Source organism: Cherax quadricarinatus, chromosome 2 (assembly GCF_038502225.1).
Source record: "Cherax quadricarinatus isolate ZL_2023a chromosome 2, ASM3850222v1, whole genome shotgun sequence".
Taxonomy (NCBI): Eukaryota; Metazoa; Arthropoda; class Malacostraca; order Decapoda; family Parastacidae; genus Cherax; species Cherax quadricarinatus.
In genome coordinates this window covers 23,436,511-23,452,945 of record NC_091293.1, presented here as the reverse complement: position 1 = coordinate 23,452,945, position 16,435 = coordinate 23,436,511, and the positions used below count along the sequence as shown (strand labels likewise).

Genomic DNA, 16,435 nt, shown 5'->3' with positions numbered 1-16,435 from the left:
AGCATCAATAGTAGTAGTAGTAGTAGTGTTGATGGTAGCATCAACAGTAGTAGTAGTAGTAGTAGTAGTAGTAGTGATGGTAGCATCAACAGTAGTATTAGTAGTAGTAGTGATGGTAGCATCAACAGTAGTAGTAGTAGTGATGATGGTAGCATCAACAGAAGTAGTAGTGATGATGGTAGCATCAACAGTAGTAGTAGTAGTGATGATGGTAGCATCAACAGTAGTAGTAGTAGTGATGATGGTAGCATCAACAGTAGTAGTAGTGATGATGGTAGCATCAACAGTAGTAGTAGTAGTGATGATGGTAGCATCAACAGTAGTAGTAGTAGTGATGATGGTAGCATCAACAGTAGTAGTAGTAGTGATGATGGTAGCATCAACAGTAGTAGTAGTGATGATGGTAGCATCAACAGTAGTAGTAGTGATGATGGTAGCATCAAGAGTAGTAGTAGTAGTAGTAGTGATGGTAGCATCAACAGTAGTAGTAGTAGTGATGATGGTAGCATCAACAGTAGTAGTAGTAGTGATGATGGTAGCATCAACAGTAGTAGTAGTAGTGATGATGGTAGCATCAACAGTAGTAGAAGTGATGATGGTAGCATCAACAGTAGTAGTAGTAGTGATGATGGTAGCATCAACAGTAGTAGTAGTGATGATGGTAGCATCAAGAGTAGTAGTAGTGATGATGGTAGCATCAACAGAAGTAGTAGTGATGATGGTAGTATCAACAGTAGTAGTAGTGATGATGGTAGCATCAACAGTAGTAGTAGTAGTGGTGATGGTAGCATCAACAGTAGTAGAAGTAGTGATGATGGTAGCATCAACAGTAGTAGTACTAGTGATGATGATAGCATCAACAGTAGTAGTAGTAGTGATGATGGTAGTATCAACAGTAGTAGTAGTTGTGATGATGGTAGCATCAACAGTAGTAGTAGTAGTGAGGATGGTAGCATCAACAGTAGTAGCAGTAGTGATGATGGTAGCATCAACAGTAGTAGAAGTGATGATGGTAGCATCAACAGTAGTAGTAGTAGTAGTGATGATGGTAGCATCAACAGTAGTAGAAGTAATGATGGTAGCATCAACAGTAGTAGAAGGACTGATAATGGTAGCATCAACAGTAGTAGTAGTAGTGATGATGGGAGCATCAACAATAGTAGTAGTGATGATGGTAGCATCAAGAGTAGTAGTAGTAGTAGTAGTGATGATTGTAGCATCAACAGTAGTAGTAGTAGTGATGATGGTAGCATCAACAGTAGTAGTTATGATGGTAGCATCAACAGTAGTAGTAGTAGTGATGATGGTAGCATCAACAGTAGTAGTAGTAGTGATGATGGTAGCATCAACAGTAGTAGTAGTAGTGATGATGGTTCCATCAACAGTAGTAGTAGTAGTAGTGATGATGGTAGCATCAACAGTAGTAGTAGTAGTGATGATGGTAGCATCAACAGTAGTAGTAGTGATGATGGTAGCATCAACAGTAGTAGTAGTAGTAGTGATGATGGTAGCATCAACAGTAGAAGTAGTGATGATGGTAGCATCAACAGTAGTAGTAGTAGTGATGATGGTAGCATCAACAGTAGTAGTAGTAGTGATGATGGTAGCATCAACAGTAGTAGTAGTAGTGATGATGGTAGCATCAACAATAGTAGTAGTAGTGATGATGGTAGCATCAACATTAGCAGTAATAGTGATGATGGTAGCATCAACAGTAGAAGTAGTAGTAGTAGTAGTAGTGATGATGGTAGCATCAACAGTAGTAGTGATGATGGTAGCATCAACAGTAGTAGTAGTAGTAGTGATGATGGTAGCATCAACAGTAGTAGTAGTGATGATGGTAGCATCAACAGTAGTAGTTGTAGTGATGATGGTAGCATCAACAGTAGTAGTAGTAGTGATTATGGGAGCATCAACAGTAGTAGTAGTGAAGATGGTAGCATCAAGAGTAGTAGTAGTAGTAGTAGTGATGATTGTAGCATCAACAGTAGTTGTAGTAGTGATGATGGTAGCATCAACAGTAGTAGTAGTGATGATGGTAGCATCAACAGTAGTAGTAGTGATGATGGTAGCATCAACAGTAGTAGTAGTAGTGATGATGGTAGCATCAACAGTAGTAGTAGTAGTGATGATGGTACCATCAACAGTAGTAGTAGTGATGATGGTAGCATCAACAGTAGTAGTAGTAGTGATGATGGTAGCATCAACAGAAGTAGTAGTGATGATGGTAGCATCATCAGTAGTAGTAGTAGTGATGATGGTAGCATCAACAGTAGTAGTAGTAATGATAATGGTAGCATCAACAGTAGTAGTAGTAGTGATGATGGTAGCATCAACAGTAGTAGTAGTAGTGATGATGGTAGCATCAACAGTAGTTGTAGTAGTGATTGTAGCATCAACAGTAGTAGTAGTAGTAGTAGTGATGATGGTAGCATCAACAGTAGTAGTAGTAGTAGTGATGATTGTAGCATCAACAGTAGTAGTAGTAGTGATGATGGTAGCATCAACAGTAGTAGTTATGATGGTAGCATCAACAGTAGTAGTAGTAGTGATGATGGTAGCATCAACAGTAGTAGTAGTAGTGATGATGGTAGCATCAACAGTAGTAGTAGTAGTGATGATGGTAGCATCAACAGTAGTAGTAGTAGTGATGATGGTAGTATCAACAGTAGTAGTAGTAGTGATGATGGTAGCATCAACAGTAGTAGTAGTAGTAGTGAGGATGGTAGCATCAACAGTAGTAGCAGTAGTGATGATGGTAGCATCAACAGTAGTAGAAGTGATGATGGTAGCATCAACAGTAGTAGCAGTAGTGATGATGGTAGCATCAACAGTAGTAGAAGTGATGATGGTAGCATCAACAGTAGTAGTAGTAGTAGTAGTGATGATGGTAGCACCAACAATAGTAGCAGTAGTGATGATGGTAGCATCAACAGCAGTAGAAGTGATGATGGTAGCATCAACAGTAGTAGTAGTAGTGATGATGGTAGCATCAACAGTAGTAGAAGTGATGATGGTAGCATCAACAGTAGTAGTAGTAGTGATGATGGTAGCATCAACAGTAGTAGTAGTAGTGATGATGGTAGCATCAACAGTAGTAGTAGTAGTGATGATGGTAGCATCAACAGTAGTAGTAGCAGTGATGATGGTAGTATCAACAGTAGTAGTAGTAGTGATGATGGTAGCATCAACAGTAGTAGTAGTAGTAGTAGTAGTGATGATGGTAGCATCAACAGTAGTAGTAGTAGTAGTAGTAGTAGTAGTGATGATGGTAGCATCAACAGTAGCAGTAGTGTGTTGATGGTAGCATAAACAGTAGTAGCAGTAGTGATGATGGTAGCATCAACAGTAGTAGTAGTAGTGATGATGGTAGCATCAACAGTAGTAGTAGTAGTGATGATGGTAGTATCAACAGTAGTAGTAGTAGTGATGATGGTAGCATCAACAGTAGTAGTAGTAGTAGTACTGATGATGGTAGTATCAACAGTAGCAGTAGTGTGTTGATGGTAGCATAAACAGTAGTAGCAGTAGTGATGATGTTAGCATCAACAGTAGTAGTAGTGATGATGGTAGCATAAACAGTAGTAGTAGTAGTGATGATGGTAGCATCAACAGTAGTAGTAGTAGTGATGATGGTAGCATCAACAGTAGTAGTAGTAGTGATGGTGGTATCATCAATAGTAGTAGTAGTGTGTTGATGGTAGAATCAACAGAAGCAGTAGTGTGTTGATGGTAGCATCAACAGTAGTAGTAGTGTTGATGGTAGCATCAACAGTAGTAGTATTAGTGTTGATGGTAGCATCAACAGTAGTAGTAGTAGTGATGATGGTAGCATCAATAGTAGTAGTAGTAGTAGTGTTGATGGTAGCATCAACAGTAGTAGTAGTAGTAGTAGTAGTAGTGATGGTAGCATCAACAGTAGTATTAGTAGTAGTAGTGATGGTAGCATCAACAGTAGTAGTAGTAGTGATGATGGTAGCATCATCAGAAGAGCTAGTGATGATGGTAGCATCAACAGTAGTAGTAGTGATGATGGTAGCATCAACAGTAGTAGTAGTGATGATGGTAGCATCAAGAGTAGTAGTAGTGATGATGGTAGCATCAACAGAAGTAGTAGTGATGATGGTAGCATCAACAGTAGTAGTAGTGATGAGGGTAGTATCAACAGTAGTAGTAGTAGTCATGATGGTACCATCAACAGTAGTAGTGATGATGGTAGCATCAAGAGTAGTAGTAGTAGTAGTAGTGATGATTGTAGTATCAACAGTAGTAGTAGTGATGATGGTCGCATCAACAGTAGTAGAAGTGATGATGGTAGCATCAACAGTAGTAGTAGTAGTGGTGATGGTAGCATCAACAGTAGTAGAAGTAGTGATGATGGTAGCATCAACAGTAGTAGTAGTAGTGATGATGATAGCATCAACAGTAGTAGTAGTAGTGATGATGGTAGTATCAACAGTAGTAGTAGTAGTGATGATGGTAGCATCAACAGTAGTAGTAGTAGTGAGGATGGTAGCATCAACAGTAGTAGCAGTAGTGATGATGGTAGCATCAACAGTAGTAGAAGTGATGATGGTAGCATCAACAGTAGTAGTAGTAGTAGTGATGATGGTAGCATCAACAGTAGTAGAAGTAATGATGGTAGCATCAACAGTAGTAGAAGTACTGATAATGGTAGCATCAACAGTAGTAGTAGTAGTGATGATGGGAGCATCAACAATAGTAGTAGTGATGATGGTAGCATCAAGAGTAGTAGTAGTAGTAGTAGTGATGATTGTAGCATCAACAGTAGTAGTAGTAGTGATGATGGTAGCATCAACAGTAGTAGTTATGATGGTAGCATCAACAGTAGTAGTAGTAGTGATGATGGTAGCATCAACAGTAGTAGTAGTAGTGATGATGGTAGCATCAACAGTAGTAGTAGTAGTGATGATGAGAGCATCAACAGTAGTAGTAGTGATGATGGTAGCATCAAGAGTAGTAGTAGTAGTAGTGATGATTGTAGCATCAACAGTAGTAGTAGTAGTGATGATGGTAGCATCAACAGTAGTAGTAGTAGTGATGATGGTTCCATCAACAGTAGTAGTAGTAGTAGTGACGATGGTAGCATCAACAGTAGTAGTAGTAGTGATGATGGTAGCATCAACAGTAGTAGTAGTGATGATGGTAGCATCAACAGTAGTAGTAGTAGTAGTGATGATGGTAGCATCAACAGTAGAAGTAGTGATGATGGTAGCATCAACAGTAGTAGTAGTAGTGATGATGGTAGCATCAACAGTAGTAGTAGTAGTGATGATGGTAGCATCAACAGTAGTAGTAGTAGTGATGATGGTAGCATCAACAATAGTAGTAGTAGTGATGATGGTAGCATCAACATTAGTAGTAATAGTGATGATGTTATCATCAACAGTAGAAGTAGTAGTAGTAGTAGTAGTAGTGATGATGGTAGCATCAACAGTAGTAGTAGTAGTGATGATGGTAGCATCAACAGTAGTAGTAGTAGTAGTGATGATGGTAGCATCAACAGTAGTAGTAGTGATGATGGTAGCATCAACAGTAGTAGTTGTAGTGAGTGATGATGGTAGCATCAACAGTAGTAGTAGTAGTGATGATGGGAGCATCAACAGTAGTAGTAGTGAAGATGGTAGCATCAAGAGTAGTAGTAGTAGTAGCAGTGATGATTGTAGCATCAACAGTAGTTGTAGTAGTGATGATGGTAGCATCAACAGTAGTAGTAGTGATGATGGTAGCATCAACAGTAGTAGTAGTGATGATGGTAGCATCAACAGTAGTAGTAGTAGTGATGATGGTAGCATCAACAGTAGTAGTAGTAGTGATGATGGTACCATCAACAGTAGTAGTAGTGATGATGGTACCATCAACAGTAGTAGTAGTAGTGATGATGGTAGCATCAACAGAAGTAGTAGTGATGATGGTAGCATCATTAGTAGTAGTAGTAGTGATGATGGTAGCATCAACAGTAGTAGTAGTAGTAGTAGTGATGATGGTAGCATCAACAGTAGTAGTAGTAGTGATGATGGTAGCATCAACAGAAGTAGTAGTGATGATGGTAGCATCATCAGTAGTAGTAGTAGTGATAATGGTAGCATCAACAGTAGTAGTAGTAGTGATGATGGTAGCATCAACAGTAGTAGTAGTAGTGATGATGGTAGCATCAACAGTAGTAGTAGTAGTGATTGTAGCATCAACAGTAGTAGTAGTAGTAGTAGTGATGATGGTAGCATCAACAGTAGTAGTAGTAGTAGTAGTGATGATGGTAGCATCAACAGTAGTAGTAGTAGTGATGATTGTAGCATCAACAGTAGTAGTAGTGATAATATTAGCATCAACAGTAGTAGTAGTGATGATGGTAGAATCAACAGTAGTAGTAGTAGTGATGATGGTAGCATCAACAGTAGTAGTAGTGATGATGGTAGAATCAACAGTAGTAGTAGTAGTGATGATGGTAGCATCAACAGTAGTAGTAGTGATGATGGTAGAATCAACAGTAGTAGTAGTGATGATGGTAGCATCAACAGTAGTAGTAGTAGTGATGATGGTAGCATCAACAGAAGTAGTAGTGATGATGGTAGCATCAACAGAAGTAGTAGTAGTGATGATGGTAGCATCAACAGTAGTAGTAGTAATGATAATGGTTGCATCAACAGTAGTAGTAGTAGTGATGATGGTAGCATCAACAGTAGTAGTAGTAGTAGTGATGATGGTAGCATCAACAGTAGTAGTAGTAGTGATGATTGTAGCATCAACAGTAGTAGTAGTAGTAGTAGTGATGATGGTAGCATCAACAGTAGTAGTAGTAGTCTTAGTGATGATGGTAGCATCAACAGTAGTAGTAGTAGTGATGATTGTAGTATCAACAGTAATAGTAGTGACGATGGTCGCATCAACAGTAGTAGTAGTGATGATGGTAGAATCAACAGTAGTAGTAGTGATGATGGTAGCATCAACAGTAGTAGTAGTGATGATGGTAGAATCAACAGTAGTAGTAGTGATGATGGTAGCATCAACAGTAGTAGTAGTGATGATGGTAGCATCAACAGTAGTAGTAGTGATAATGGTAGCATCAACAGTAGTAGTAGTGATGATGGTAGCATCAACAGTAGTAGTAGTAGTGATGATGGTAGCATCAACAGTACTAGTAGTAGTGATGATGGTAGCATCAACAGTAGTAGTAGTGATGATGGTAGCATCAACAGTAGTAGTAGTAGTAGTGATGATGGTAGCATCAGGAGTAGTAGCAGTAGTAGTGTTGATGGTAGCATCAACAGTAGTAGTAGTGTTGATGACAGCATCAACAGTAGTAGTAGTAGTGATCATGGTAGCATCAACAGTAGTAGCAATGATGATGGTAGCATCAACAGTAGTAGTAGTGTTGATGGCAGCATCAGCAGTAGTAGTAGTGTTGATGGCAGCATCAACAGTAGTAGTAGTAGTAGTGATGATGGTAGCATCAACAGTGGTAGTAGTGTTGATGGTAGCATCAACAGTAGTAGTAGTAGTGATGATGGTAGCATCAACAGTAGTAGTAGTAGTGATGATGTTAGCATCAACAGTAGTAGTAGTAGTGTTTATGGCAGCATCAACAGTAGTAGTAGTAGTGATGATGGTAGAATCAACAGTAGTAGTAGTGATATTAGCATCAACAGTAGTAGTAGTGATGATGGTAGCATCAACAGTAGTAGTAGTGCTGATGGTAGCATCAACAGTAGTAGTAGTAGTGATAATGGTAGAATCAACAGTAGTAGTAGTGATAATGGTAGCATCAACAGTAGTAGTAGTGTTGATGGCAGCATCAACAGTAGTAGTAGTGTTGATGGCAGCATCAACAGCAGTAGTAGCAATGTTGATGGTAGCATCAACAGGAGTAGTAGTGTTGATGGTAGCTTCAACAGTAGTAGTAGTGTTGATGGCAGCATCAATAGTAGTAGTAGTGTTGATGGTAGCATCAACAGTAATTGTAGTGATGATGGTAGCATCAACAGTAGTAGTAGTGTTGATGGTAGCATCAACAGTAGTAGTAGTGTTGATGGCAACATCAACAGTAGTAGTAGTGTTGATGGCAGCATCAACAGTAGTAGTAGTAATGTTGATGGTAGCATCAACAGTAGTAGTAGTGTTGATGGTAGCATCAACAGTAGTAGTAGTAATGATGGTAGCATCAACAGTAGTAGTAGTGATGATGGTAGCATCAACATTAGTAGTAGTGATGATAGTAGCATCAACAGTAATAGTAGTGATGATGGCAGCATCAACAGTAGTAGTAGTGTTGATGGTAGCATCAACAGTAGTAGTAGTGTTGATGGCAGCATCAACAGTAGTAGTAATAGTGATGATGGCAGCATCAACAGTAGTAGTAGTAGTAGTGTTGATGGCAGCATCAACAGTAGTATTACTAGTGATGATGGTAGCATCAACAGTAGCAGTAGTTATGATGGTAGCATCAACAGTAGCAGTAGTGATGATGGCAGCATCAACAGTAGTAGTAGTAGTAGTGTTGATGGCAGCATCAACAGTAGTATTACTAGTGATGATGGTAGCATCAACAGTAGCAGTAGTTATGATGGTAGCATCAACAGTAGCAGTAGTGATGATGGCAGCATCAACAGTAGTAGTAGTAGTAGTGTTGATGGTAGCATCAACAGTAGTAGTAGTGTTGATGGTAGCATCAACAGTAGCAATAGTTATGATGGTAGCATCAACAGTAGCAGTAGTGATGATGGCAGCATCAACAGTCAACAGTAGTAGTAGTAGTGATGATGGTAGCATCAACAGTAGTAGTAGTAGTGATGATGGTAGCATCAATGGTAGTAGTAGTAGTAGTGTTGATGGTAGCATCAACAGTAGTAGTAGTAGTGATGATGGCAGCATCAACAGTATTCGTAGTAGTGATGATGGTAGTATCAATAGTAGTAGTAGTAGTGTTGATGGCAGCATCAACAGTAGTAGTAGTAGTGATGATGGTAGCATCAACAGTAGTAGTAGTAGTAGTGATGATGGCAGCATCAACAGTAGTAGTAGTTATGATGGTAGCATCAAGAGTAGTACTGGTAGCAGCAACAGTAGTACTGGTAGCAGCAGCAGTAGTACTGGTAGCAGCAACAGTATTACTGGTAGCAGCAGCAGTAGTACTGGTAGCAGCAACAGTAGTACTTGTAGCAGCAACAGTAGTACTGGTAGCAGCAACAGTAGTACTTGTAGCAGCAGCAGCAGTAGTACTGGTAGCAGCAACAGTAGTACTGGTAGCAGCAGCAGTTGTACTTGTAGCAGCAACAGTATTACTGGTAGCAGCAACAGTAGTACTTGTAGCAGCAGCAGTAGTACTGGTAGCAGCAACAGTAGTACTGGTAGCAGCAACAGTAGTACTGTTAGCAGCAACAGTAGTTCTTGTAGCAGCAACAGTAGTACTGGTAGCAGCAACAGTATTACTGGTAGCATCAGCAGTAGTACTGGTAGCAGCAGCAGTAGTACTGGTAGCAGCAACACAAGTAATTCTGGTAGCAGCAAAAGTACTGGTAGCAACAACAGCATTAATACTGGTAGCAGCAACAGTGATACTTGTATCAGCACCAGCCGCAGCAATACTGGTAGCAGCAACAGCAGTAGTAGTAATGGTAGCAGCAACAGCAGTAGTGCTGGTAGCAGCAACAGTAGCACTGGTAGCAGCAACAGTAGTACTTGTAACAGTAGCAGCAGTAGCAGCAATAGTCCGGGTAGCAGTAGCAGTATTACTGGTAGCAGCACCAGCAGTAGTACTGGTAGCAGCACCTGCAGTAGTACTAGTAGCAGCAGCAGCAGTAGTACTGGTAGCAGCACCAGCAATAGTACTAGTAGCAGCAGCAGCAGTAGTTCTGGTAGCAGCACCAGCAGTAGTACTAGTAGCAGCACCAGCAGTAGTACTAGTAGCAGCAGCAACACTAGTACTAGTAGCAGCAGCAGCAGTAGTACAGGTAGCAGCAGCAGTAGTACTGGTAGCAGCAGCAGCAGCAGTAGTACTGGTAGCAGCAGCAGCAGTAGTACTAGTAGCAGCAGCAGCAGTAGTACTGGTAGCAGCAGCAGTAGTAGCACTGGTATCAGCAGCAGCAGTAGTACTGGTAGCAGCAGCAGCAGTAGTACTGGCAGCAGCAGCAGCAGTAGTACTGGTAGCAGCAGTAGCAGTAGTACTGGTAGCAGCGCCAGCAGTAGTACTGGTAGCAGCAGCAGCAGTAGTACTAATACTGGCAGCAGCAGCAGTAGTACTAATACTGGCAGCAGCAGTAGTAGTAGTACTAATACTGGCAGCAGCAGCAGTAGTACTAATACTGGCAGCAGCAGCAGCAGTAGTACTAATACTGGCAGCAGCAGCAGTAGTACTAATACTGGCAGCAGCAGCAGTAGTACTAATACTGGCAGCAGCAGCAGCAGCAGTAGTACTAATACTGGCAGCAGCAGCAGTAGTACTAATACTGGCAGCAGCAGCAGCAGCAGTAGTACTAATACTGGCAGCAGCAGCAGTAGTACTAATACTGGCAGCAGCAGCAGTAGTACTGGCAGCAGCAGCAGTAGTAGTACTGGTATCAGCAGCAGCAGTAGTACTGGTAGCAGCAGCAGCAGTAGTACTGGTAGCAGTACCAGCAGTATTACTGGTAGCAGCAGCAGCAGTAGCACTGGTAGCAGCACCAGCAGTAGTACTGGTAGCAGCAGCAGCAGTAGTACTGGTAGCAGCAGCAGCAGCAGAATCACTGGTAGCAGCACCAGCAGTAGTAATGGTAGCAGCAGCAGCAGTAGTACTGGTAGCAGCAGCAGCAGTAATACTGGTAGCAGCACCAGCAGTAGTACTGGTAGCAGCAGCAGCAGTAATACTGGTAGCAACACCAGCAGTAGTACTGGTAGCAGCAGCAGCAGTAGTACTGGTAGCAGCAGCAGCAGTAGTACTGGTAGCAGTACCAGCAGTATTACTGGTAGCAGCAGCAGCAGTAGCACTGGTAGCAGCAGCAGCAGTAGTACTGGTAGCAGCAGCAGCAGTAGTACTGGTAGCAGCAGCAGCAGCAGAATCACTGGTAGCAGCACCAGCAGTAGTACTGGTAGCAGCAGCAGCAGTAGTACTGGTAGCAGCAGCAGCAGTAATACTGGTAGCAGCACCAGCAGTAGTACTGGTAGCAGCAGCAGCAGTAATACTGGTAGCAACACCAGCAGTAGTACTGGTAGCAGCAGCAGCAGTAGTACTGGTAGCAGCACCAGCAGTAGTACTGGTAGCAGCAGCAGCAGTAGTACTGGTAGCAGCAGCAGCAGTAGTACTGGTAGCAACAGCAGCAGTAGTACTGGTAGCAGCAACAGCAGTAATACTGGTAGTAGCAGCAGTAGTACTGGTAGCAGCAGTAGTAGTACTTGTATCAGCAGCTGTAGTTCTGGCAGTAGCAGCAGCAGTAGTACTGGTAGCAGCAGCAGTAGTACTGGTAGCAGCAACAGTAGTACTGGTAGCAGCAGCAGTAGTACTGGTAGCAGCAGCAGTAGTACTTGTAGCAGCAGCAGTACTACTGGTAGCAGCAACAGCCGCAGCAATACTGGTAGCAGCAACAGCAGTAGTACTGGTAGCAGCAGCAATTGCACTGGTAGTAGCAGCAACAGTACTGGTAGCAGCAGCAGTTGTACTGGTAGCAGCAACAACAGCAGCAGTACTGGTAGCAGCAACAGTAGTACTGGTAGCAGTAGCAGTAGTACTGGTAGCACTCAGCTGTAGTAGTACTGGTAGCAGCAATAGTAGTACTGGTAGCAGCAACAGCAGCAGCAATACTGGTAGCAGCAACAGTAGTACTGGTAGCAGCAGCAGTAGTACTGGTAGTACTCAGCAGTAGTAGTACTGGTAGCAGCAGTAGTAGTACTGGTAGCAGTAGCAGAAGTAGTACGGGTAGCAGCAGCAGTAGTACTGGTAGCAGCAGCAGCAGTAGTACTGGTAGCAGCACCAGCAGTAGTACTGGTAGCAGCACCAGCAGTAGTACTAGTAGCAGCAGCAGCAGTGGTACTTGTAGCAGCAGGAGCAGTAGTACTGGTAGCAGCAGCAGCAGTAGTACTTGTAGCAGCAGCAGCAGTAGTACTGGTAGCAGCACCAGCAGTAGTACTGGTAGCAGCAGCAGCAGTAGTACTTGTAGTAGCAGCAGTAATTCTGGTAGCAGCAGCAGTAGTACTTGTAACAGCAGCAGTAATTCTGGTAGCAGCAGCAACAATAGTACTGGTAGCAGCAGCAGCAATACTGGTAGCACCAGTACTAGTAGTAACTGTATACCAGGAAGAAGTGGTCTAGGGTAGTAGCAGGATGGAAACGGTTACTGGGAGAGGAAGAAGGGAGCATTGAGGTACCCTGCTTGCGCGCGTGCGTGCGTGCTGGAGTGCGGGCGCGCAGGTGGGAGTGCGGGCGGGCGGGCGGTTGTTTGTGCGTGAGTGTGTGCGGGTGTGCGGGTGTGAGAGCGCGCGGGTGTGGGAGTATGGTAGTGTGGGTGAGATGAGGATGTCAGTGTGTGGTGTAGGACGCTGGTGGTGGGGAGGACTGAAGCGAGGCTCCTGCTCTCCCCTTCAGTCACAGTACTAGTATCCTACGGTCAGTACACATCACCTCTCATACTGCTAGTATCCTACGGTCAGTATACCTCACCTCTCATACTGCTAGTATCCTACGGTCAGTACACCTCACCTCTCATACTGTTAGCATCGTACGGTCAGTACGCCTCACCTCTCATACTGCTAGTATCCTTCGGTTAGTACACCTCACCTCTCACACACTACTAGCATCCTACGGTCAGTACACCTCACCTCTCACACACTACTAGTATCCTACGGTCAGTACACCTCACCTCTCACACACTACTAGTATCCTACGGTCAGTACACCTCACCTCTCACACACTACTAGTGTCCTACGGTCAGTACACCTCACCTCTCACACACTACTAGTGTCCTATGGTCAGTACACCTCACCTCTCACACACTACTAGTGTCCTATGGTCAGTACACCTCACCTCTCACACACTACTAGTATCCTACGGTCAGTACACCTCACCTCTCACACACTACTGGTATCCGACGGTCAGTACTCCTCACCTCTCACACACTACTAGTGTCCTACGGTCAGTACACCTCACCTCTCACACACTACTAGTGTCCTATGGTCAGTACTCCTCACCTCTCACACACTACTAGTGTCCTATGGTCAGTACACCTCACCTCTCACACACTACTAGTGTCTTATGGTCAGTACACCTCACCTCTCACACACTACTAGTATCCTACGGTCAGTACACCTCACCTCTCACACACTACTAGTGTCCTATGGTCAGTACACCTCACCTCTCACACACTACTAGTATCCTACGGTCAGTACACCTCACCTCTCACACACTACTAGTGTCTTATGGTCATACACCTCACCTCTCATACACTACTAGTATCCTATGGACAGTACACCTCACCTCTCATACACTACTAGTACCCTACGGTCAATACACCTCACCTCTCACACACTACTAGTGTCCTATGGTCAGTACACCTCACCTCTCACACACTACTAGTATCCTACGGTCAGTACACCTCACCTCTCACACACTACTAGTATCCTACGGTCAGTACACCTCACCTCTCACACACTACTAGTATCCTACGGTCAGTACACCTCACCTCTCACACACTACTAGTATCCTACGGTCAGTACACCTCACCTCTCACACACTACTAGTATCCTACGGTCAGTACACCTCACCTCTCACACACTACTAGTACCCTACGGTCAATACACCTCACCTCTCACACACTACTAGTGTCCTATGGTCAGTACACCTCACCTCTCACACACTACTAGTATCCTACGGTCAAAACACCTCACCTCTCACGCACTACTAGTGTCCTATGGTCAGTACACCTCACCTCTCACACACTACTAGTATCCTACGGTCAAAACACCTCACCTCTCACGCACTACTAGTGTCCTATGGTCAGTACACCTCACCTCTCACACACTACTAGTATCCTACGGTCAAGACACCTCACCACTCACACACTACTAGTGTCCTATGGTCAGTACACCTCACCTCTCACACACTACTAGTGTCCTATGGTCAGTACACCTCACCTCTCACACACTACTGGTGTCTGACGGTCAGTAGACCTCACCTTTCACACACTACTAGTGTCCAAATGTCAGTACATCTCACCTCTCACACACTACTAGACTCCTACGGTCAGTACACCTCACCTCTCACACACTACTAGTGTCCGACGGTCAGTACACCTCACCTCTCACACACTACTGGTGTCTGACGGTCAGTACACCTCACCTCTCACACACTACTGGTGATCTGACGGTCAGTACACCTCACCTCTCACACACTACTGGTGATCTGACGGTCAGTACACCTCACCTCTCACACACTACTGGTGTGTGACTGTCAGTACACCTCACCTCTCACACACTACTGGTGTCTGACAGTCAGCACACCTCACCTCTCACACACTACTGGTGTCTGACGGTCAGTACACCTCACCTCTCACACACTACTGGTGTCTGACGGTCAGTACACCTCACCTCTCACACACTACTGGTGTCTGACGGTCAGTACACCTCACCTCTCACACACTACTGGTGTCTGACGGTCAGTACACCTCACCTCTCACACACTACTGGTGATCTGACGGTCAGTACACCTCACCTCTCACACACTACTGGTGTGTGACGGTCAGTACACCTCACCTCTCACACACTACTGGTGTCTGACAGTCAGTACACCTCACCTCTCACACACTACTGGTGTCTGACGGTCAGTACACCTCACCTCTCACACACTACTGGTGTCTGACGGTCAGTACACCTCACCTCTCACACACTACTGGTGTCTGACGGTCAGTACACCTCACCTCTCACACACTACTGGTGATCTGACGGTCAGTACACCTCACCTCTCACACACTACTGGTGTGTGACGGTCAGTACACCTCACCTCTCACACACTACTGGTGTCTGACAGTCAGTACACCTCACCTCTCACACACTACTGGTGTCTGACGGTCAGTACACCTCACCTCTCACACACTACTGGTGTCTGACGGTCAGTACACCTCACCTCTCACACACTACTGGTGTCTGACGGTCAGTACACCTCACCTCTCACACACTACTGGTGTCTGACGGTCAGTACACCTCACCTCTCACACACTACTGGTGTCTGACGGTCAGTACACCATCATTAACTTCTCACAATCAACTTCCCTCATTAACCTACATATTTAATCTAACTATAGCTCTTTTTTCAACTATTAATTAATAATAATCTTTAATATATCTTTATGCAATTGGAACCATCATTAATATCCATCCACACTTATTATAACCCATTGTCTTGAGTCTGTGCCTGGACAAAGTTACTTATGTATTGTTGAAAACATTTATTACAAGAAATATTTGGCTAAAAGAGACTTTTCCAGAGCAAATACTGACAACTGAGAGAGGAGTAAATATACTTACTAATGTGTGTCAGATATGCAGCGAGGTGTAATAGTAGGTGTCGTTGTAGTAGTAATAGTAGCAGTAGTAGAAGTAGTTCTAGTAGTGGTAGTAGTAATAGTAGCAGCAGTAGTTGTTGTAGTAGCAGCAGTAGTGAGACTGGTAGATTTTAAGCTAAACCTGCCAGCATGGGCCAGTAGTCATGCTGCAGTGATCTTTTGTTTTCTGTTTTTAAGTACAGTATGTATCACATGAGAGTCATCTCCAGAATGTATCACATGAGAGTCATCTCCAGAATGTATCACATGAGAGTCATCTCCAGAATGTATCACATGAGAGTCATCTCCAGAATGTTTCACATGAGAGTCATCTCCAGAATGTTTCACATGAGAGTCATCTCCAGAATGTTTCACATGAGAGTCATCTCCAGAATGTTTCACATGAGAGTCATCTCCAGAATGAGCATCATAGTGTTGAAAAAGAGTCTGGGTATACTGTATCTGTCGGACTTCTGGGAGATTATGATACTGAGAGCAGTTAACGCCGCCTCTAGACACTTTCGTCTGTGCAGATCATCTTCCATAACCACTAACCTGACCTCTCTCAACTTCAACATCGTGTGACCTGCGCTGGACACGATGTTGGACACAGACAGTGTTGAACACGGCCACAGTGTTGGACACAGTCACAGTGTTGGACACAGTCACAGTGTTGGACACAGTCACAGTGTTGGACACAGTCACAGTGTTGGATACAGTCACAGTGTTGGACACAGTTGTTACTAAGTTTCCACTTCTCGCTGATGCACATGGAATATCGTACACTCAGCATAATGATCTACAATACCGTAGGTCACTAGGCCACCGTGGCACGCGGCCTGGTGGCAAAAGGTCTCGCTTCACACGGTGAGTGTCCGGGTTCGATTCCTGGCGAGAGTAGAAACATTGGGCAA

At 43.7% G+C, this 16,435-nt stretch overlaps 1 protein-coding gene across 9 annotated transcripts in view; it reads left to right on the top strand.

The window, feature by feature from the left end:
- Window positions 1-16,435, top strand: part of LOC128693596 (uncharacterized protein C05D11.1-like) — a gene marked incomplete at its 3' end in the record, with an annotated part of 686,932 nt that overhangs the window by 182,685 nt on the left and 487,812 nt on the right. For 3 of the 9 annotated variants that reach the window (XM_070087712.1, XM_070087706.1, XM_070087670.1), the window contains 1 exon segment: window positions 12,454-12,592. 9 annotated transcript variants of the gene reach the window in all.